The sequence below is a fragment of the Bombus pyrosoma genome, linkage group LG11 (genome assembly GCF_014825855.1).
Source record: "Bombus pyrosoma isolate SC7728 linkage group LG11, ASM1482585v1, whole genome shotgun sequence".
Lineage (NCBI taxonomy): Eukaryota > Metazoa > Arthropoda > Insecta > Hymenoptera > Apidae > Bombus > Bombus pyrosoma.
The window spans coordinates 7,282,053-7,304,270 of NC_057780.1; the positions used below are offsets into that span (position 1 = coordinate 7,282,053).

At 39.5% G+C, this 22,218-nt stretch overlaps 1 protein-coding gene across 2 annotated transcripts in view; it reads left to right on the forward strand.

Annotated features, from left to right (window-relative positions):
- LOC122573091 overlaps positions 1-22,218 on the forward strand; it is a 92,826-nt gene that overhangs the window by 45,270 nt on the left and 25,338 nt on the right. Inside the window, exon 1 of one of the 2 annotated variants that reach the window (XM_043739027.1) lies at positions 17,750-18,510. The exons of the other annotated variant lie outside the window; for it this stretch is intronic. The gene's annotated coding sequence lies outside the window, so the exon portion shown is untranslated. Of the gene's footprint in view, positions 1-17,749; positions 18,511-22,218 lie in introns of those variants that run through there. 2 annotated transcript variants of the gene reach the window in all.

A 22,218-nucleotide genomic window follows, 5' to 3' on the forward strand; every position in this document is an offset into this window, starting at 1 on the left:
CTGTTTGAAGGACTTGTAATTAACTAAATCTTAAGATTTACAACGGGTCCTCAGGCTAGCTGAACATGCACTGCGGAAACGCATCGGCATCTGGCGACCATCTAACCCGGCGAATAAGGTCTTTGTTAAACAAACGTTCATCCCTTGACCGCGGCTACGTTGGCGACTGGTTGTCGCCTCGATCCCAAGCTCATTGTCACGGATCCCAAATAAGTACACTCAGGTAGAATGACAATCGTTTAATTACGGCTACTGTAAAATCTAAATTACAATATTACGGGATTTTCCCAAGGTTCCAAAGGAAGGCTCCGGTGTTCCTTCATCTCCGACATATATATATAGTATATATATATTATATATATATAGTAACATATTTGGGGTATAATTACATTCATTCATCGCTATTGTCAAATATAATGCCATTTTGCAAAATTATGGTGTCTTTTCGTGCCATTTATCTCTTAAACATGTACAAAAAAATTTGTAGCTTTTATGTTCATTTCTAAATCTGTTTTAAACTTTATCAATACAATTGATAACCGATAGTCGATAATCGAGTCTCATTACAGTAGTAGTTTCAAAACGCACGATATACATATTCGCAAAAGGTTTTTACAAATCCTGAAATTCTTTCGCGAGCCATTGTGCGTAAGTCAACATTATTATCCTTGGACAAAGATGATATTATAATAAAGAATTTCAGAATTGTTTGAATAATTCGTTGATCGAATAAATGCCTAAAGTTTTTACGCACGGCATAAAATTTGATCGCGATATGATTTATGAAGTTTAATTACCCTTTAGCGTTTCACTTTTAAGGTTATATACCGGCAATTGAAGGGAGGTTTGAAATTTGAACAGTCCAGATATGATCAAAGGTAATCTCGTGAAGGAAAAATTCGATTCGACGCATGCACTGGTCGTTGGTACAAAATTGAAACGCGAATAAGCGCTCGCAAAACAACCAATATACGCTCTGATAACTCCACGTTTTCCGATAGGTTAGGTCAGGGACCAAAGTAGAGACTAGAGACAACCTTTCGAATCTCGATATGTATCTATGTTCGTACTATCTTTTTTCTGTTTTCATTCGGTGTTCATTGCCACGGGATGAGGATACTTTTGTTTTCTTCGACAGATATTTTGTTTATCAAGATACTGTACACACTTTCTCAGATCCACTTGCTTTTACAGAGAACAAATTTTATCGATTATTTTATGATTTATTATTTATTCGATAACATTTTAAACATTAAGCTTAAAATATTCTTGCACCGGGGCCATCTCACACTTTCAGCGATACTTTACATTTTGTATATCGCAAGCTACAACTAGTATTAATAAATATCTTCGGGTAACATGAACGAATATAGTAAAGAAGGAGATGATGTTTTAAAAGCAAATTTTACTATCTGACGTAAAGGCTGCAAAATTATAAAAGACCAGTATATATATCCTAAAATTTGTAACTTGTCAATTCTCAGTAATATTGCTAGTTGGTAAATTACTGTGCAATGATCATATCGCTAATTGGATTCATTATCTCTTATCATGATGGTTACATAACCTCTACATTGACGACTAAATACTGTTGCCCTGTAGCGCGATTAATATTCGTTTTTATTCGATTGAAAACTCAATATCGCAACTTGTCTGAATTCACTATTATTGTTGTTAAATTATTGCGCAGGGGGACTGTGATATTTTAAAAAAGGAGCGTAAAATACCAAAGTATTTTGTAAGAAATTCGTCGATCGTTATAACACGATATAAACATGACGCTGAGTCTCTAATGAAAACGGTCGAACGCAAGTGGAAAGCCGTCCTCCGTGTCGCCTCTCCGGCTTTTCTTCTCTTTTTTCCCCTCGCTCGTTTCCCCACCCACCCTCACTCGACATTCTCCCTCATTCTCCTTCTGGCTCCATCGACTTTTCTAGGGATCTCACGGATAATGTATAGCTTTCATTCCTAAACCATACAACCCATGTTCCCGCCGACTCGTAAGTTCTAATAAACAATAACTTTGGTTTGCAGTAGTTGCGTGGAACATTTGCATTTTTCTTCCTCCCCGTCATTTCTTTCTTTCTTTCTGAATTTGTAAATGAAACCGAGGAGATATTATGCGAGTTTAAAATTACGACAGAACATGCGAAAGTTGTTTGAAAATACAATGACGTACGAAAGTATTCGAACACTTATAGTGGAACATTTTCATGAACATATGGTGTATGTTGTATGAAATATTTTGAAATCTTAGTAGTACTGTAATAAGTAGACTGCGAATTCTACAGAAATGTATTTTTTATAATGGTACATAAAGAGAGTAGCAACTAAACAGAAATTTGTTTTTATATATTTTCGTATATTATACTCATTCTGTGCTTTCTTTTTGCATTTTTAAATTTTCCCTATATAGTGGTGACCCAATATAGTGGTTTATTAATGTAACGAATAATTCACCGTTTAAATATTTTAATTATTTTTGTGAAGTGTATGCTTGCAATAAATATCTTATAACTTCTATATACATTTTTAGATTCGTTTCGAATTTTATCAAGACAATCATGATAATCGAATCTCGTTACGATAATAAACTTTTAAAACGTTTTATATAACATACGTTATATATTGATAAAAAATGTACAATTTTTTAAATATTTTACCGAGCTGCTGTACAAAAAGTGGCTTTATGAGAAGAAGATTCTACGAAAAGAGAAATGGTTGTAAGAATATGCAACAAAATTTCACTTGATAACCGTCGATAAATCAGGGTATCGATTAAGAGTACAAATTAAAATGTTCGATTTTACGAAGCGGAGAGGTTAGGATCCAGTTTCGTCCAGCGCAGACGGAAAGAAGTGAAAGTTAATTTTTAACCGACCGTTACAAAAGCATAATTGCACAGTTAGCCAATCGGGCGATCATTGTTTTGAACGGAATGATAGATGCCATCAAACTATCATTAAAGTTGCGGTTACGTAATTGACTCGTGTCGAGCGTCGGAGTGGTTTGCATCTTTCTTGCGGATAAGCCCGTATGTGTATTAATGTGTAACGCTACCACTGCTCGCTCGTTATTAATACATGTCGAAGAACGTGTGCCAGCGATCATGATTTATTGTCAGTCAACCACTACCATTTATGTGTACTCTGTCAAGATTAACTTCTTCGTTGGAAACGCATTCATCACTTACACAGATCGTAATTAATATCAGGCTTTAGTTGATCATCCAAAAGAATTGTATTTTCATCTAGTATATGTATTTTCTTTTTCAATATGCGGTAGCTCCCGAAAGTACTATACGAACTATTTTGAAATTATGTTGTTATCGTTATCGTATTTATCATCATTATATTGTTAAAGCTTAAAATAAATCCAGAGATACCGAAATGTATTTAAACATTTTAAAGTCAATTAACCATATTACCTACATGGCGAAAGCCCCCGATATTCAGTGGAAACATTTTTAAGACTCATTATATATTTAAGATAGGTGTACATAATACACATATACTAATTTTTTACAAAGTGTCTTCTAATTTCCATATACATTTTCAACTCGGTTTCAAACTTTATCAATATAATAATAATAATAATAATAATCAAGTCGCACTAATGAAATTTCAAAATATTTTAAATAACGCATACATTCGTAAAATTTTCCTATGTTAGATGTTTCAACACCTTTACGAGTCACTCTATACCGATAAAAGTGAAAGGTGTTACAAATTCTACGTTTGATCCGAATCTCTAAAAATACTTAATAAATTCATTCTCAACGTATCTGAAGTACTTTTAAGTTTCGTCAGCCATGAAAGCACGCGAATATTTCAGTCGAACGCGACCTTAAAAAATTAAAAAAAAAAAAGAAAAGAAAAAGGAAAGAATCAGGCGTTTTTGATAGCGTGATTCAGGTAATACGAGCGCAATAGCATATCGAGCATGAGACCATCCATGCTGATCGATCTTCCGGCATGGCGCGACTAACTGTGAAAAGCTGGTGGCGCCGACAGCGCCGCCGTCGTCGTCCTCGTTCTGTCTTCATCGGTTTTCGGTGTAGTTGGTGTCGTTTCGTTCGTGTAAACACAGTGTGCGGTGTGTAGTCGTATCGTATCCCTCCTTCTCGCGACCTCCTCCGATAACGAACGTGTTTTACGCACCACACCAAAATAATCCGATTACCGGGCCAAGCTGGCCTTTAAAAGGCGCCTTCAAAACGGGAAAAGGGCGGGAAAAAGGGAGGTCTTTAACCTCTTTGACTCGCTTTGCCTGTTTTACCTCCGATTCCACGTCAAGTTTTAATGAACTCGTCCTAGCCAGCTTCGCCTAATCAGATTCCTCAATTTGGAAAATCGCCAACTTGAACTAAATTCCCCTGATGTTTTAGTGTATTAATTTATTATTATTTATTTTTTTAAATTCATCTCTTCCGCCGATTCGTCAATCTGTGAAATCAGAAGCGCGAACTGGATTCCCTTAATCCAATATCCGATTACTCATTTCTTAAATCACAAACTTCCACAATTATAGAAGTTATCGAATAAAAATATAATTCAATTTTCGTAGATATTTTGATAGACATTGCGTTAGAAGCTAGATCTTTAGATAAAGAGATTGTATCCGAGAGAAAGATATTCTATTTTACGTAAATAATAATATTTCAATGTAATAGTGTATTATTTATTTTTTTACTTTCTTTCAAAATTCATCTTTTGTCCGGTATTGAAAGAATTTCAAAAGATTCCGATGCATTCCGGGAATTCTCTACCACCGTAGAATTTCTTGGTCTACCTGAACACCGTTTCCGGTCTGTTCACGCGATAAGAGTCAGGAATCTGTGTTTTAATCGATGGCCCCCGCGGAATTCACAACGACGCGGTCGAGTTAATAAAACGTTTCAATTATTTATCGACCCTGCTCGCTGAAATTAACGAGTCGCTATTCGATATCGGATATTCGAAATAATTGCCATTGTGTCCTCTAAAAAGCCTCTGGATTTATAGTGTCTTCCGCTGCACGAATTTTCAGTTAATTTGCACAACGTTAGGCGAATGTCGAACTGGTAAGGTAAGGATCACTTCTAACGCGATCTGTACCGAGATCGAAGCTTCTCCTCTGGAATGTGACGTTCCTTCTTCTTCTTCTTCTTCTTCTCTTTTTAATATATTCATTGTTCAGCGAGCTTAGCGATGAACGAGATCTACAATTTCCAATTCCTTTACGTTACCATATTTCTCCAGAAAGTTCACGATTTTAAACGTACTTCTATGTCCACTAATACTTTCTAATATCGCAAATAGAAAACTACAGAGGGAAAGACGCGATAAATCACGTTTCCCGTCGTCTGCAGCAAAACAATTTAGAAATCCAGTACTTACATATCCTCCTATTTAATTTTTAGGCTAACCATATATATATATTTCTCCACCCTGTCATGACTTTAAAAATACTGCTCATGCCGGAATATTAATATGCCGAAAGACATTGCGTGTCTCAATATTTTGATATCTTCGTCTTCTTCAAAACTTCGTCGATGATAGCTTTGAATTTAACATGCTTCTTCCTCCTTTATCCATTTTATATTAAAACAACTGTAAGATGATATTGAAATAAAAAAGATCAACAGAATTATACTTGCTTTTGTGTTTAATTAAATTATAAATACAAATATTATAATTATGTTTTATTAAAAAAAAAAAACGCTTATTAATACTTAAGTTATTGACGTCTAAATTAATTAAAAAATTTACAGATCATGAAATATTGTTTTATCTTCTTTGAAATTCCTATAGAAAATTATAGGCAACGGTTAATAAAATGGACGGTGATTTGACGTTGGTCGGACATCATTTTTAAATGAAGCGCGCGCCTGAACGATCAGGAGAATAGAGGAAGTGGCAAGTGGCAGGTGCGCGCGAAAAAACGACCACGACCGATATCTTCGGAACGCCTGTTTATCGATTTGCCAGAAGACCGTGTACAATACCTCTTACTACACAACCTGTGTTTCCACGAAGAGCACTGTGATCAGATTTCGAAAGATCGTGACTTGTTTACTCGGACGCTACTAGAAAATAAGCATTGGCTAACTGTCATTTTCTGTCTCCTTTTAATTACATCTTTCACGCATCCGTTTAATGTTATTAATTTCAAATGTTGAATTTTCAATCGAATACAAACAAATTTTAACCACGCCAAAGACAAACATTATTTAGTGGTCACTGTAGAGATTACGTGACCCTTGTGACAGGAGATTATAAAAACTGTAAGATTCATATTAGGGATATTTGGGCTGCTCTACAAGATTTAGGTTACAGATTTCTTCCTTAGGATTTTGCGATTTTTTATGCAAATAGGATAATCAGATGATTTATTATTTTTAAAATCTTATTTTTTTTTTTATTATTAAATTTGTCAATACTACGCTCGGAAAATTGACGATGAAATTTAGGAAAAGTTTAAAAGTATTATATTTTCGTAGGAAGGTTCTCCTTCCTTCTCGAACACTTTCTATTAGCCAATGCCAGATTTTAGATTCGCTACACTTCTACGTTCAGCTGCGAGCAGTATTTGTTAGCACATTCAACATGCGGCACATAAAATCGAAGAGGGGTTCCTGGTGGCAGAAATCGATTTTTCTATAACATGCACTCATTTATCCACGCGTCATCCGTAAGAAAATAGGAAATCCCGATGACGCGTAAGTTCATGTCTTCCGCATTGAAGGTGTTAAACAGTTTTTTTTTTTTTTTTTTTTGTAAAAGTACATAACAAAATATAACGTAATAAAACGATTTCTCAGAAAAGCTACGAGTCCTTGTAACTTGCCACTTGTAAAACTTCCCCAATGATATTAACTCGATTGTCCAAGCCGGCCCTCGGGTTAGTTGATAAATGATGTAATATTAATACTCGAAAAAGATATTAAGCAGAAAGAAACAAAGAAGAAGATGGCGAGAGAGGATTTAGTGATCAATTAGCAATAAAACAGATTGCAGGCCTTGGAGAGTTTACAGTTCTCGAAAGTCCCAGGCCCTCTATCAGTAAAAGAGGTTAGTAGCCGTGGTAGAAAATAGGGGTTGGCACATAGAGAGCAATGGAGCCCGAGGTTCCATTGAGAACCGTCAAAGCAGCCCCTACAATCACTGGTGGAGGCAGGTCGAGGGTGCACCTCGGTTAACCCCGTATATACGCTATTCGAAATAATAATTTCCCACGTGTTATTAATCCATTGTACGCTTCGCTCTCCAGCAAACAAAATCTTCGATACCTCGTGTTGATTTAATTTCAACTGTTTACGTCCATTGCCGTTCAACGCGATAAAATTGTGGTCTTCTTTCCTCCTTTACCACTAAAGTGCGGTTACATATTATATCGTTTATCTTATATAAAGCATTTACATAAAAATATATGTTTTTTTTTTGTGAATACATTACGTGTGTCGTACAAAACATTTTGAAATTCCATTACCAAGTCGCTGTGTAACGAACTATATAGAAAATTGTCACTCATAAAAATCAATGATTCGTCGTCGGCCTCTGAAAGTTTAATAACGCAAGGGAAATGCAAAAAGGACGGGAGAAACAGAGAAATGGTAGCAGGAAGGAACTAAACACGCTTTCCAATATTTACGAATAACCGCACCCGATTAACTGCAAAGCCGAAAGCGAACGAGTGTTTGAACCACTGCCTGGAGGGGGCGAATTGACCCCCGAACCGCTATACACCGCTTAATGTAACGGAGGCCAGTGAATTACAAAGTGGCCCAGCAATCATAGTCAAGAATAAAATGTAATTGCTAACCTTTCGTTTAACGTATTATATTAAATAATCCGTGTCTAAATTGACCATGTACCTTTTTATTTATATACATTCATGTTAAAGAAATATATATATATATATCTTATCATCTCAAGCGTCTAAAATAAATTAATAATGTGAGTTATACGGTCTAGAGTTAATCAAGTAAAATTCGACTGATATTTAGTCACCAAGTGACATAATATTTAGAAAATTAACAATAAATGGGCCTATCGTATCCCCCCACCCCTCATGTCTTTAAACACATGTCACAAAGTCAGTAAACAGAGAAAGAAAAATTATGAAGATTTGGTGCACGGTAATCTGATTAGATAGAAGTGGTGGCTGAAAGGAAGGATCGATAAGCTGGCGAGATAATCGGCGAAAGAATCACAGCGACTTAACCTATAACGTTTAGTGGCTCAGTAAAAGATGCGAACTCCTCGTTGGGAGCTCGAGAAGCCTTCTACTAAATCTTAGTTCAATAAACACTCTATAGAGCGTGTTACTGGAATTACCCGGCGTTAGTCGGCTCGCAGATTAGTCGAGAGCTTAACGATCCCCCTGAGGTCCGATGGAAATCGACCGTACGACTTGTTATTCAGGGAATAAGATGATCGCACGTCATTAATTAATTTCCAGAAGCCAAAACATTTAACTCTTACTGTTTTTTGCGTTAATCTTCTCTCTGTTATCGTTTGGAAACTTCGATTAATAGAGGACTAACACAGAAGCAACGGCTACATCATAATACAAAAAAAGTAAAGTTCATAGCGTTTTTATTATGGATTTTTATCAAATGACGAAACGTTCGAATAAATATTGCGTATAATGTGGTTTCGCCATCGTTCATATATCTTGAAAACTTATTCGTTATAGATGACACAAAGTCTAATTCTAGTTCTAGTTCAATCTTTCTTAACCGTTTCTACGAACTTTTCGAATGACCTAATGCAACATATTAATAATCGAATAAAGTCGAGTGCCAAATCGATACAGGTTAACCAAAGAAAGACACAGGGCCAAATAAAGGGTAAATTCGGGGCGTGTCAATCGGATAAAACTGATGGGTGCCGGTGTAAGTGGTTAGTTTCTGTGCAGAATGCGCATAGAGAATTTTGAAACATCATAAAAATCGATCGGGCCACCTCCTCCTCGGTTAAACCGGCTGTTCACAGATTGCCGGTCCACACTGACACGCCGAGAACGCAGCAACTGCGTTGCCCGTGTGCTCGTACTCTGGCGGCAGTGAAGAAAAAAACAGACGAATAAAGGCCGAACAAAGAGGGAGGAAGAGAATCTATAAGCGAAGAGTGGATGCGAGCCCGAGCGGAAGCGAGAGAGGTGACGAGAGAGATGGCAGAGTCAGTGTGGCCGAGGGACAAACTGAATCGATGAATAAGCTAGAACGAACGAGACAGAGAAACAGAGGGAGAGGAATGTCTGACGATGGAGCGAGCGAGAGAACGGAGTAAATATAATATAACGGGGGGAAGGAAAGAGAAGGAAACAAAGTGAACGAGAGGAGTGTGTAAGCTCATCACTCAGCGGAAGAAAAAGGAGTGAGTTGCCGATCGAGCGAGCGAAATGAAAAGGGTGGAAAAGGGATGCATTACCTGAAGAGAAAGCGAGACGGCGAATCAAGTGAAAGAAAAAGAGTGGACGCGTGTGATGAAAAAGAGCAGAGGAGAGTAACAGAAAATGAGACTTAATGAGAGGAACAAAAGTGTGCGCGTTAAAGAGGAACAAAATCATACGAGTTAACGAGTGAGACAAAAGGACACTTCTAGAAAAAGTAACGCGAGCAAGAGAGAAAAAGAGGGAGGGGGGGAAAGGAACCACGTGACAATCGTACAAGGAAGAACGGTAAACGAACCAGAACAAAAAACTTTCTTTCTCTGTTTTTCCCTTTAGAAGAGAGGACCGGAGAAAAGAGGAGTGAGAAAAGCGATGGTGAAGTTCGAGGAACGAAGTAGAGTAACATTCAACCACACGTACTCGTCTTTCCCTTCTCCGTTCCTCGCACGTTCTCCCCTCTCCGTTCTCGCGACGAACCTCCACCTCTACGAAGCGAGAGAACCTACTGTATTCGCGTTCTACGTCCGCCCGTGTATTCGAGCTTCGCGTATTCGTTGCAAACGGCACACCGTTAACGGTACATCGCGTTCGTTACAATTATTACAAACATTCGACTTGACTACGGTTCGCCTCCAGCGTAATGGCTAACCCTGATGGCACGATACCGTGACGAGTTTCGAATTCCTATCTTACGTGTCATCTACGTACTTTGATTCTTTGTTAGATTTCGATTTTCATACTTTAAAATAGTAGAGGTTTACTATAACGGTTGACGGTATGATCGTTAACGATCTTCGCTGGCGGATTACGTAGCTTCAGCCGCATCTTCCTTTTCGTTTTTAAAGGAAGAAAGATCTAATCGTTTATTCATTGGGCTAACAATATCGAGGAAAAAACGATTGCCGCGGTTCCTCGACAATCCTCTGATTTTTTGCAAATTATTTGCCTCGAAGTGTCATCGATATTCCGTATTTCCGACGCATCTTTCGAGCGGGAACGATATTCACTGGAGAAGGTGGCTTGCAGGAGAGCTGGTCGATCGGCAGGAATTAAAATATCGAGCGTCTCGAATAGAGGAGCGCGTTCGGGCTTCGAGCGAGACGAGAGCGGAGAGACAGAGACGGATAAACCAACAACAAGGACAGAAGAGTCGAGTAGTCCTGGCTTACTCTGTCCTTCTCACTCTTTAGACTACGTCGAATTCTCTTTTCGTCCCTGCCTTTCCTTCTCTACTCACCGGCCACCGAAAGAAAGACAGAACTTCTTTTTGTCCTGGGACTGAATAATCCTTGTCCAAACGATTTTAGTCCATGTCTTCGCGTAATATTATTGAATGCCAATCGACAGATGACCCTTTCCTATAACCTTCGTCGCTTCTGATTTGACAGATGTTACTCCAGATTAGAAGTTACTGTTATAAAATTTTGGCTCATTTCATACGTCTAAAATTACTGGAATCAGTTACCTAAAGATATTAAAAATTACTCTAACACTGAAATATGCATTAAAAATTTGATTTAAATACTATCTTGTACCACGGATTACGAGTAAAAGAATAACGTAAAAGCAACCTGCAATCCTTCGTTGAAAAGTCCGAATCTCTTCGGAACAATTTTGCACGTCCGGTACCAGTTGGAGGTCGTACTAGAGATATTCTCGCCCTCCATGTTGAACCAAGACTCTTTATTCATGAATTTTATCAGCTGACCTAATTCATCTGATATATTAAATTTTCAAAATCGTAAGAAATCCATAAGGCAGCGAAATCACGAAACAAAAAATGGGATAAAGGCGAAAAGAAACGAAACGAAAGGAAGGCAGAGGCAAATACAGTTTCATATAAACATTTTCAAATTAGTTTTCAATTTTATCAGTATATTCATAGCAGTCGTGTTTCTTTGTACATAGCGTCAATGAAATTTTAAAACGTTCATATAGTATGCACGATATACACATAAAAGTTTTCTATTGTAAATGGTCAAAATACTTTGGCGAGCTACTATATATGTGTGGAAAAACGCTAGTCAGGATTCGTTCGTAGTGAAACGTTGCCGCGCTGGTGGGAGCTTTGTACTCTGGCTGTCTTGTAATTGAACAGACACGAGCCACCGAACTTCCTGAGTCCGTTTCAGCCTGAGGGAGGAGAGAAGGATCCCTATTTCTGGTCTCAGTTTCAGGCCCGATTCTACAAGCTCGCCACACCGGCCCAGGATTAGACGCTTGTTTGTCCTCGCTGTAACATCCTCGGGTTTTGGCTAACCATTTCCTTAGGTGTCACTATTTTTATTCAATGTCGCACCCGTCATTTTCGACTACTCAGCCCCTACACAACGGACCTACGCTTCGTCTCTACGTTCGAATTAAGAAATTTCCGTCGAATTTTGAAACTTTGAAATTTGCTCGCTTCGAGGAATTTCTTCAAGATCTGATTTCTATTTCTAAGACGTTTCTCTACTTATAGGAATACTTTTAAGAAAATGTTGATGTTTGGAGACAGAGTGAACTAAATATAGAGTCGAGGAATTTTTCTGACGAAAGCCAAACGTAAGAAACGTTCACATGTGTGACATCGGTTGGTTTATCGTCGAAGGTTGCTTTCAAGGTTAGGGACTGCTCGTACTAATTTATTCAGAGATATTCATGCGATGATGCTTAGCTTTCGTGACCAGTTGAACGGGCTAATTACAATATTTTTTCTCGATGTACAAAATATTTTATCACAATAATATATAAGTATTTAAATGCTTTGTTAAATTTTGTAAATCTTGAAAAAAAATATAATGACAGTCGCTCGTATCAGGGGATTGATAAATTGTTATTGATAGGAAATCAAAAAGTTGGGGAATCGTCTATTCAAAATGTCGAAAAGTTCCTCCTATTGGATCGATTCTAAAGCGCGAGGAGGAGAGAGATAGAGATAGTGGACTGAAAGTAAGTACAAGCTTTGACTGTGTCTCCGTGGGATCGTGGCGGGATTACCGAAGGGTTAAAGGGGTTAAGCAGCCAAGACCTTTCGGATTCGAGGGGCCCGATAGTACCCAGCCATGGATAGATCTCTCCCTTTCTTTGCAACTGAACTCCGAAGTCTTGGTGAGAAACATTGAGATTTAATATCTGGAGGAGGACGTGGCCAGTAGCAGAGAAAGGAAGTTTATCGTAGAAAACGTCTCGAAAGTAGCGGAACACGCCATTCGTCTTGTAACTGAGCGCATCCTGTCGTGTATACATCAAACAATTTCAGATTCCTTGTCTTCCGCGCTTAATAATCTTCATTCTCAAATCCAAATCTATATTTTATTGAATATTTAAAGAAACTGAAGATTATATGATTAATTATGATAATGGGATATTTTTAAGTTCTTTAAATTGATAATTTTAGATATTTTAAATTGATACTGTAGGTTAACCTATAACTGTTATTGCTGGTTCTATGAAATTCTAGGTATTTTTACTTCTGAGGTATTTCGTGATTGCTAGCGAACATTTTTGTCTACGTGATAAAATGGCCACCGTTCGGTTAAAAGTGGCCCACGTTTGAAATTTCAAATGGCTGTGTTCCTTTGAGGAATTTCCAAAGTAAGATAAAACACGTGATAATCTTGTAACAACAGAATACGCCTTTTGCCTCTGTTCCGGGATTCGAAAGAGAAACACAGCTGGAATCAGGAATTTCCTTGAAGTTTGATTTTCATGTTTGGCCTCACCGACCTGGCTGCTAACCGACAAAAATTGCAGCGTACTCACGAAGGACGGTCGAGGAAGCGGAGAAGGTATATAGTAATGGCAGAGTAACGCTAACGGTGAAGAGAGAGAACGAACGAACGAGCATACACGATAGAAGAGGATGGGATGCATTCACGGATAGGAAGAGGGGGGCAGGGGCCAAGGAGGAAGGGAGGAAACCGCGCGAAGGGGAAAACGACTCAACTCGGAACTCGTGTCGTAGCGGTACTCGTTTTCTCCTCGGCACCGCGTATCTCGTTGCCACGAAATTGAATAACCGCGATATACCGTGGCCAGCGCACAAAGTTACACTTGTTCAAGCTCGAATTTCTCGACCTCGAATTCAACGTGATTGCAAAGGAACGTCTTGTTTTTGAAAAACCGAGAACAGATCTAAAGAGTCCCTTCAGCCTCATCTATGCCTAAAGTTAGTGATTTCACTTTGTGAGAATTTAATAAATTTTTTTGCCTAATTAATATCTCATATACGTATGTCTTAAAATTGTTTTCTTCCTTTTTATAATAGAGTTCGCGTTCGTTAATAAAATTTCGACAATTTTGGAAAGCGTATTGATTAATGTTGTCAATTAGATCCTAGATATTGTTTTTCTTCTTTTCCCAAGTGAAGAATCTTTGGGAAGCGACAAATAAACAATTTAGGAATACACAAATATTTAACGCAGTTCATTTTCAGTCCCGATTCGCATCACGTTACGATCATACACCTTCTCCCACACCCTCGCCTGTCATTACTTGTACAGTACACGAAACTCAAGGGAAAAGGCTTTCCCCACTCGACCGGCTGGCTGGTTAGATGCTTGGTCACGTGTTGCGCGATGCGAGTGCGCACCAGTCAGAACGTCGTTGACCGTTCAATGTAGCGGGTCGAATCTATCATCCCGATACATATTCCTCCTGCTTTGATATTGCCATTATTTACAACGTGATCTACTATATTCTACAATGTAATAAGACATCGTAGAACTATACAGAAGAATTACACAATAGATTATAACTGCGCAGTACTACAAACGCATTATCAAGGTTAGATTCGATCCATTGTATCGATCGCTCGTCAGTGTTCTGATTTATAGACGCTTACGTCAGTATGACATATAATCTGGTGCTCGAACACAACGATAATACATAACGATAATGCATAATTTTATATCATGTATGACTTCTGTGATATTATTGATGTTAGAATGCGTGTGACCTATCTAAATACATATTTAATATTTCTATCTATAAGAATATAAATATATTCATGAGGGGCTAGATTTAGCAGGTGAAGGCACGGTTAACGACTGTAGTCGCGCTTCGTGCATTCTGGTTCTACGGTCTTGGCATCGCCGGAGCCGAGACTCCATGTTCTATAGGCGCCAACAAATCACAAGGGACGACTTGATCGAGCGTGTACCAGGCGCGCATGTTTACGAAGAGCTGTAGAGCTGTTATAAGTAGCTTTTCACGAAAACCAAATATGTGCATGCAAATCATCCAGTTAGACTTACAATATCTATTTCAATCAATGTAACATAACAAATACAATAACAAATAACCTTATTAATAATTAGTTCGTTTAAAAAACAATTATTCCATAAACAAAACACGATTGATGCATAAAAGGAAAGTTTCAGTCTAGGATTTTCAAGACTAGGAATAAAGTGAAAATGGATGAACGAAAGAAAAGCGGGCAAAGTCGATATCGCGAAGTATGTCGGACCGAAGCAAACGAATACCGCTAGGTACAAACAAGTACGGACCCGGTGCGTCTAGTTTGCGCCGTACTGCGCATCGTTCCACCTCCTTGCTCCCCCTCCCTTAACCTCCACCTCCTGCCCCCTTCGACAGCTACCTCTCTACCCCGATCGACCCTTGCTCGTCCTACACAGGATAACTTTCATTCGAACAGGCTAAAACGTTACGGCATAACTTGAGACAAAGGGCGTACTGAAACTTGGTCCCGTAGCCGTTTCATTCGAAATAGAGTTCCTTAATAATGCATCCTCGAGGAGGTGGTGGTTACATCGGTTCGGTACAGGTATCCTTTGCGAGTTTAGAATAATTCACATCGCTTAAGGAACCCTTACTCGTACCATTGTTAGTATCCTTGACGTGATTAATACTTAACGGCAATTATTATTAGGGGAAATTCCTAATCTCTTTGTTTTTTATCTATTCAAAAAAATAAAAAGTTTCATATTTGGAATTTTCGGTAATCAGACAAGTTAAATGATTCGCGATAAAGCTTGGAATGATTTACAGTCGCCGTGTGTGTTCTGCATCACGGAACTATAAAATCCGGTCTCAGATTTTAAGCCAAATATCGATTAGCGGGTGCAGAGTTTCGTGATTCGATGTGTCCCGTTCGCTGTCCCGTAATTGTTTCCATACAGCGACGTGTATCGCATATTGTGCATAATCGCGTGCAATTTACATAGGAGTGGGCGGGCGCGCGCGACCAGAAGCAGAAAACCGTAACCCCGAACCGGTGAATTACGAGGTCGCCTATAAAGCGTCTTTCCTTCGTCGTCAGTTCGTTACGTAATTAACGATCGATAAGCTCCTTAGTTGCATATCGGTTATTTCTGCACGCGCCTACTTTTCACCTAACCTCTCCTCTACGCAACGTCTTCGAATCAAACGTGATTTTACAAAATGGCGGTTCCGTAGTACGTATGACATATCTTTCGTTAATTTGTCTCCATCTACTAATTTCTCGATGAATGTTTCACGGGAGAGCACTCGGGGCAAATGGAGGGCCGAAAGTAACTTGAAACTATCAATTTTTCAGTGGAAGTAAGAGGCGGCTTATTTTCTCGATGAAAAAAAAGTGGAGGAGAAGAAAAAACGGTCCTACAGGAGTCAACCTTTTCCTCGCTGCTTTCACGCAACGGCCCCTTTAAGACCTAGCAAGAAAACACACGGGGCATCTCCGCTCGCCGCAAAAGTGCTCTTAACCCTCTCGTGCTTTGCCCCCCCCCCCCCCCCTTCGCCATCGTTCCTCCCTTCTCCACGCTGTTCTGTAGACTCCGGTGCCGGTTGGTGGCGGTCGCCAAGTTCCTGCTGGATACTCTCATTAGATTACATCAAAACGGAGGAAAGCGGAAAGATCTGTGTTCCATTATATTCGAACGCGTGCGCACGTATATAGCTAAAAAGCAGAACGCGGATCTCCGTTCGGTTAAGATTGTCTTTTTCTTATTCGGTGAAAGGAAGAGATGAAAAGATACGAGGGGTGGACTAATATCTATCTTAATCGTACGATTGAGTGTTGCCGGATCGCTTTCGTTTTCGTCCAACCGGCCGTCACAGATGTTGCTGACGCCTTCGTTCCGGATCAATTGCAAATCGATCGAGATTTAAAACGTTATTCTACCAATCCTATTTTATTAAGTAAAATATTGTTCGAACGAAATGATACATACTACAGGTGAGGTTGATGGCGTTGAAGAAAGTCGGAACGGTTGAACGAGTCTGAAAGCAGGTCATCGAATTAGAACCGAGGAACGAATGAATATGCATAGACCGAATTAACAACGTAATCGCAGAAACGGAAACAAGGATCCGCGTGAAAAGCCGGTGTAAAGAAACATGCTAAGCTTCGGCCAGGCGACATTACCAAACAAAGGGTTAAGGGACAAGTTTAACGTTTTGATACACGAGTGGTGTCCTTTTTTTCTCTGTATTCGCGTGTAGCGCTTCCGTGGTAGACGGGCGTATGTATGAGCGCGTGCGCGTGCACGCGCACTACAATATTTCACGTGGACGTTCGCACAAAAGCGCACGGCGCATTATCATATCGCATTACGGTACTTACACGCGCGTACATCTACTAAATTCCACGTATGCCATCGGGTATAATGTACCCTTCCTATCTACCATTAAATCAAACGCAAACCACCTAGCCGGTCGGACAGTTCATTTGGTTTGGCCAGTCGAGGCAGCGCGCGCGCGCGCGCGCCGCCACCGTATTCACTACGGAAATCGTAGCTTTCGTTCCGCGACCTCCGACGAAAACAATGGCAATCATTTTTCGACCGTGGATAATCACGGGCAATCCCTCGTGAACTTGGCAACGACGTTGCAATTAAATATAGATCGGTATTGTTATACAGGGGAACCATTCCGTGCTAATTACGACAGGTGTGGGGATACGGTGTGGAAACAAATTGATTAGAAGATATATATCTATATCAAGAATCATAAATCGGACGCTTAACATTCAGCCGATTTGTTTAACCCTACCAGTAGCAGCAGTCCGTGTCCCACGAGTCCACACCTGTTCCGTGCCGATCAAAACCTAGACCTATTCGATCCCGTGAGAAAAAGGTAGCGATTATACGAACGCGTATGTGTGGATTGCTTTTTCGGTGGTGAAGTTTGTACGAGAGCTCATCGTCGGAGAAAAATCGCAGTGTATGTATCTCGTATACCGAAGGACGTGTACGGGTTTAAGCAGGAGATATAGAAGGGAACAGCGACGGAGGGGAAACGAGGAATCGTAGAGGACTACGGGGTAGATGGACCGGTGGACGAGAGGACGGAGGGGTGAGGATGAGAGCGATGGAGCTCGGTGGGGGGAAAAGGGGCTCGGAACTCGTGTCGTAGCGGTACGACGTTCGGTCGGGTATCTCCGCATGGTGGGCCACACGCTCGGCCGGTGTCGGCTCGCATACGCGCTCAGTCGTGCTCCGGCCTCGCTTGCGTACAAACGTCAGGCGGGAGCCATTCGATAGGACAACAGCATACGTACACAGTGTTTTCTTCTTCTGTGTCGTACATACGTGTGCCCGTGAGAGTGCTTACATATACACAGACCTGTGGCAAATATAATACACGTTCGTATATATACGTATATCTAATACGCTCATCTCTCTTTGCCACTTCGTCCTTCGATCATCTCTATCTCGTCTTCTCGCGTAAAAGTCACACATACTTAGAAGGGACTTAAGGTGTCGCGTGCGACGAGTACACCGGGAGTAACAATACGACAGTGCTGTATCGAAACGTTATCTTGTGACTGATATCGATATATTATATTTGTACATATACTGATAGTGCAGCGACAGCAGTGACGAAGGGACGTCGAGTCTAACGTGCTCCGATTAACTTCGTTCCGTTAGTCAGCCGAGTGTGTGGTAAAGCTGAGAGTGCCTGCGAGAGCAGGAAGGAAGAACAAAGAAGCGACGTCCTCTGCCAGTCGGTGGAAGCAGAGCGGGGCTTGCGAAGACTGTCCCCTTCTGAAGTCTCTCTTCTCTCTGTCTCTTCACCCCTTTCTCTGTGGATCTTCATCTCATCGGGTGTTCTCCTACTCTCGGATCTGTCTCTGTCTCTTCGCTTTCTTCATTTCTTCGCCATCGACATCGTGTGAACACAGCAACGAGAAGTTGGTTTCGTCTTGAGGTAAAGTGATTTTGTATGACGTCACGAAAGCGATGTCAAGTTGAGCAACCTCCATCCAACGTACGTCACCTATTTGTTCCCGTACTCTTATGACTCTCTACCCCCTCCATCTTCTACTCACTCCGCTACTCACTCCACCCCTCGCCTCTGGCAACCCGGACTCTGTTGATTTCTTTCCCCCCTCCGCGTCGCGTTAAGTACCGCGCGTGATGATCTTGCGACGAACAAGTACCGATATTATGCGCTTATGCGTATGACACAGCATCTATTATCAATGGATAACGTAATCCGGGGAAAAACCTCTTAGTACTATGGGTTTTTTACGTGGGCGTTACTTTCAACGACAGATGAACTGACTTCCTTTTCTTCGAGTAGCTCGTCCAGATAATCGCACGAAAACACGGGGCTGTACTTTCTGTTCGTGCTGTTGCGGTATTGTCCGAATGAAACGACGAGAACAATGCGAACTTAAGACTAGGACTGCGCAACGAGAATCTATTTTTTCCTCATCGTATATCAAAACGGAATATATGTGTACAATTGATTTCCTTATGGAGATAAAGTATTTTGTTGATTCAACACCTTACGAGCTCTATGTTTTACGAGGGTTCGACATCTTATTTAAGGTACATATATTTTCGAAGATTTAAGTAGATTATACAGAGAGCATCTAGTTTTTCGCAGGTAAGAACGAGAAGCTATTCGTTACTGTTTTAATCTGTCTTCTATCTAGTGTTGTAGCAACGGTTCGATATATCGTTACGGCGTATCTAAATAGTCCACAGCCTTCGATTTATCACGTTCAGCGGCTGCTTAGGGAATGCCATTAAGTGGATTGCTTAGCCGCTATCGATTTTGTATACTTTAGAGTCGTAACGTGTGATGTTAGCCAATCTGTATATCTCATTCCATTTTTCGATATACGCTCGTTTCCAACTATAATTAAAAACGGTTACTAAGTCGATTTAAAATTAACGACTACACAAAGGCAAACTATTATCTCAAATCCTTAATAACATTTAATAATAGGTACGATTTAATATAAACAATTGTGCAAAAAAACTAAGAAAACGAGCGAAAAATATAAATATGGCAGAGTAGAAAGGGCGACAGGGAATTTCTCAACGCAAACTCATTCAGCGTGAGCTGGGCTAGGTCAAGGGATGAATAGCGATGCGATAATATTTTTCCAAGCGTTTTTAGAGGTCGATGAGTCGGGAGAGTTCGTCCCCTGCAATTGTAACTGTACATAGTTGTAACTAGTCTTCACACGAAATCTTTTTTGTGTATCGGCCACAGTACCATACAGACAATTAAATCGGCAATCGCTAATAGAATTTCATAGACCAAAGTCGTTTCGATACGATTTTCGTCGCGCTGCTGCGGTTTTCTCGCCCTCCTCCCTCCCTCAGTCCCCATTCCTCTTCTAAACGATGTAACATATGCGCGCAGATTTACGAACGGAGCACGTATCGAGTTATTATCACGGGAACCGCATTAACCCCCGACTACTCGACCGGTAACAAGGGCCACCGATACCACCGCCTGTCCGAATCTATTTCGGATAAAGCCATGAAATTACTACTTTATGTACACCTACTAGTAAATTTATATGTCTGAAGATTACAAAGGAAAATAAGTATAACTTAGTTGACTTTTTTTTTAATTTTGATGTCATTTAATGGTTAAGAAAATGTATTTTAATATAACGTAATAAAACAACCTATTTGGTTCAAAGATATAAGCCTTTTAGTATAGAAATAATTAACAGAGCAATAAAGTTCTATGGAAAATTAATGCCTTACCAAATATCTAAGATACGGTAACTGGACTGTTTTAAAATTGGTGAATCGGCAAATGACGAATTGTAGGTTATAGAGTTCTTTTATATTTTTACACGTTTAATAAAGTACTTGATTTTTAATTGATTTTTATTAGTATATTGAAATTACTAGAAAGTGAAACTGCCTTCTTATTGGTGCAGCCCATTCAATTGGTGAATTAATGAATTTAATAACGAATTCTGTATATTTACCGTAATATGTGGATAAAATGTCATTGCCCGATAATTGTTGCGGGATTCGCTCGCCAGAGCGCGACCATTCGCGTATCGAAGCCTTTAAGGTCCCTTTATACCGCGTGCGCCGCATTCTTCTTACTGGTTCGCGCCTTGTCTCCACTTACATTCAAGGACGATTCAGACGTAACTGCTCTCTCTCGCGCGCGCGCGCCATATATATTCTTTACACAGTTTTAACTTTGAAATGACAGAAAGGAATAGTCCGTGAACAGAGAAATATAGAATGATATTATTACAACGTAAGATGGGGACTTCTCATATAATGTAGAATTGATAATTGTTTGGCAATGTTTCTTGAAATCATATATGTCGTATTTGATATCTCGAATAAGAAATCTTCGTAGTTGACGAATGCGAAGAGAGATATATATTTGTATAAAATATTGACACGCCATTGTATTTATCCAATAGCATTTACATACTGATTAATTGATCCGAGTATACTAAATTTCGTATCATTTAGCAATACTTTCATACAAGTACAAAAATTTCTGACTAGAATGAATGCCAAATATTATGAGTACTAAAACATCAATGTAGAAACTATTAAAAAGCGCTTCATTGGAAAATAAAGATAAGTGGTAAATGCTTTTTGTAGCTACATTAAGTAGACAGAAAAAGTTTACGTAAAGAGTAGACGTCCGTTTTAACTGCGTAACAGTCGGATTAAAGTTACGTTAGTGGCCTCCTTCTGCTGCGGCTAATCTGCATTATTCTACGTGTTATGTATCATCTGGTCGAACGTGCGTGTTCTCTTGACTTAAAATTCAACAACGGCATCGACGTAACTATCTACGACTCTGTCGAGACGGTCCCTCGCGACATCCCACACTCGGTCAACAATAGATAGAGCCTCACATACATAACCTACCGTTTAGATAATGTATCGGTCATCGAGCGTTCGGTATATAGTCCAACTATCGTAATCGCAATTCCACCAAGATTTAATACCGCATATTATGCCTTCTCCAACCAAATTCGAATTATCGAGTTGTTGAAAAAGTTCCTAGCGTCTTTATTATAAATTTCTTTCAAATAATAAAATATTCGAACGAATACTATTTTTATTTAGATATTACAAACAATTAAGAAGAAACACACGAGAATTCTCGTTTACGAGAGTTCGTAAAACAGGTTTCTTTGTCTTTTTTTTTCGATAAGACAATGTCGAGCCTTCTTATAATCAAGCAATTCTAAACCGTAAGTGGAATATGCATTCAACTTCATGTATCTTATTCACCAAATATGGTATAACCTCCTTATTATTCATCGTGGTCTTTGCAAATTTTATTCGAAAAACGTAGACAAGAAATGAAATACTGCAAAAGCCTGTAGGAGCTATTCGAATGAATTCGTTATCGGAAAAGGGCAATTTTTCGAGAAAAGCTATCTTCGTGAAATCATAGATGGCGAAAAATGTAATTCTAGTTAAATGTTTCGTAACTTTCGTTACGAATTATATTTTAGATCAAAGCATACTCAAAATACTTTCAGTGTTAAGAACGTGGACGTGACGCTTTCACCATTTTGAATTTTCTCAGTTGGTAGAGGGCGCGCAGGTTGCGATCACGCGTTAATCATCGATCCAAGGAATCGCTGCGCACTTAACGGTGATTTATATGTTTGAC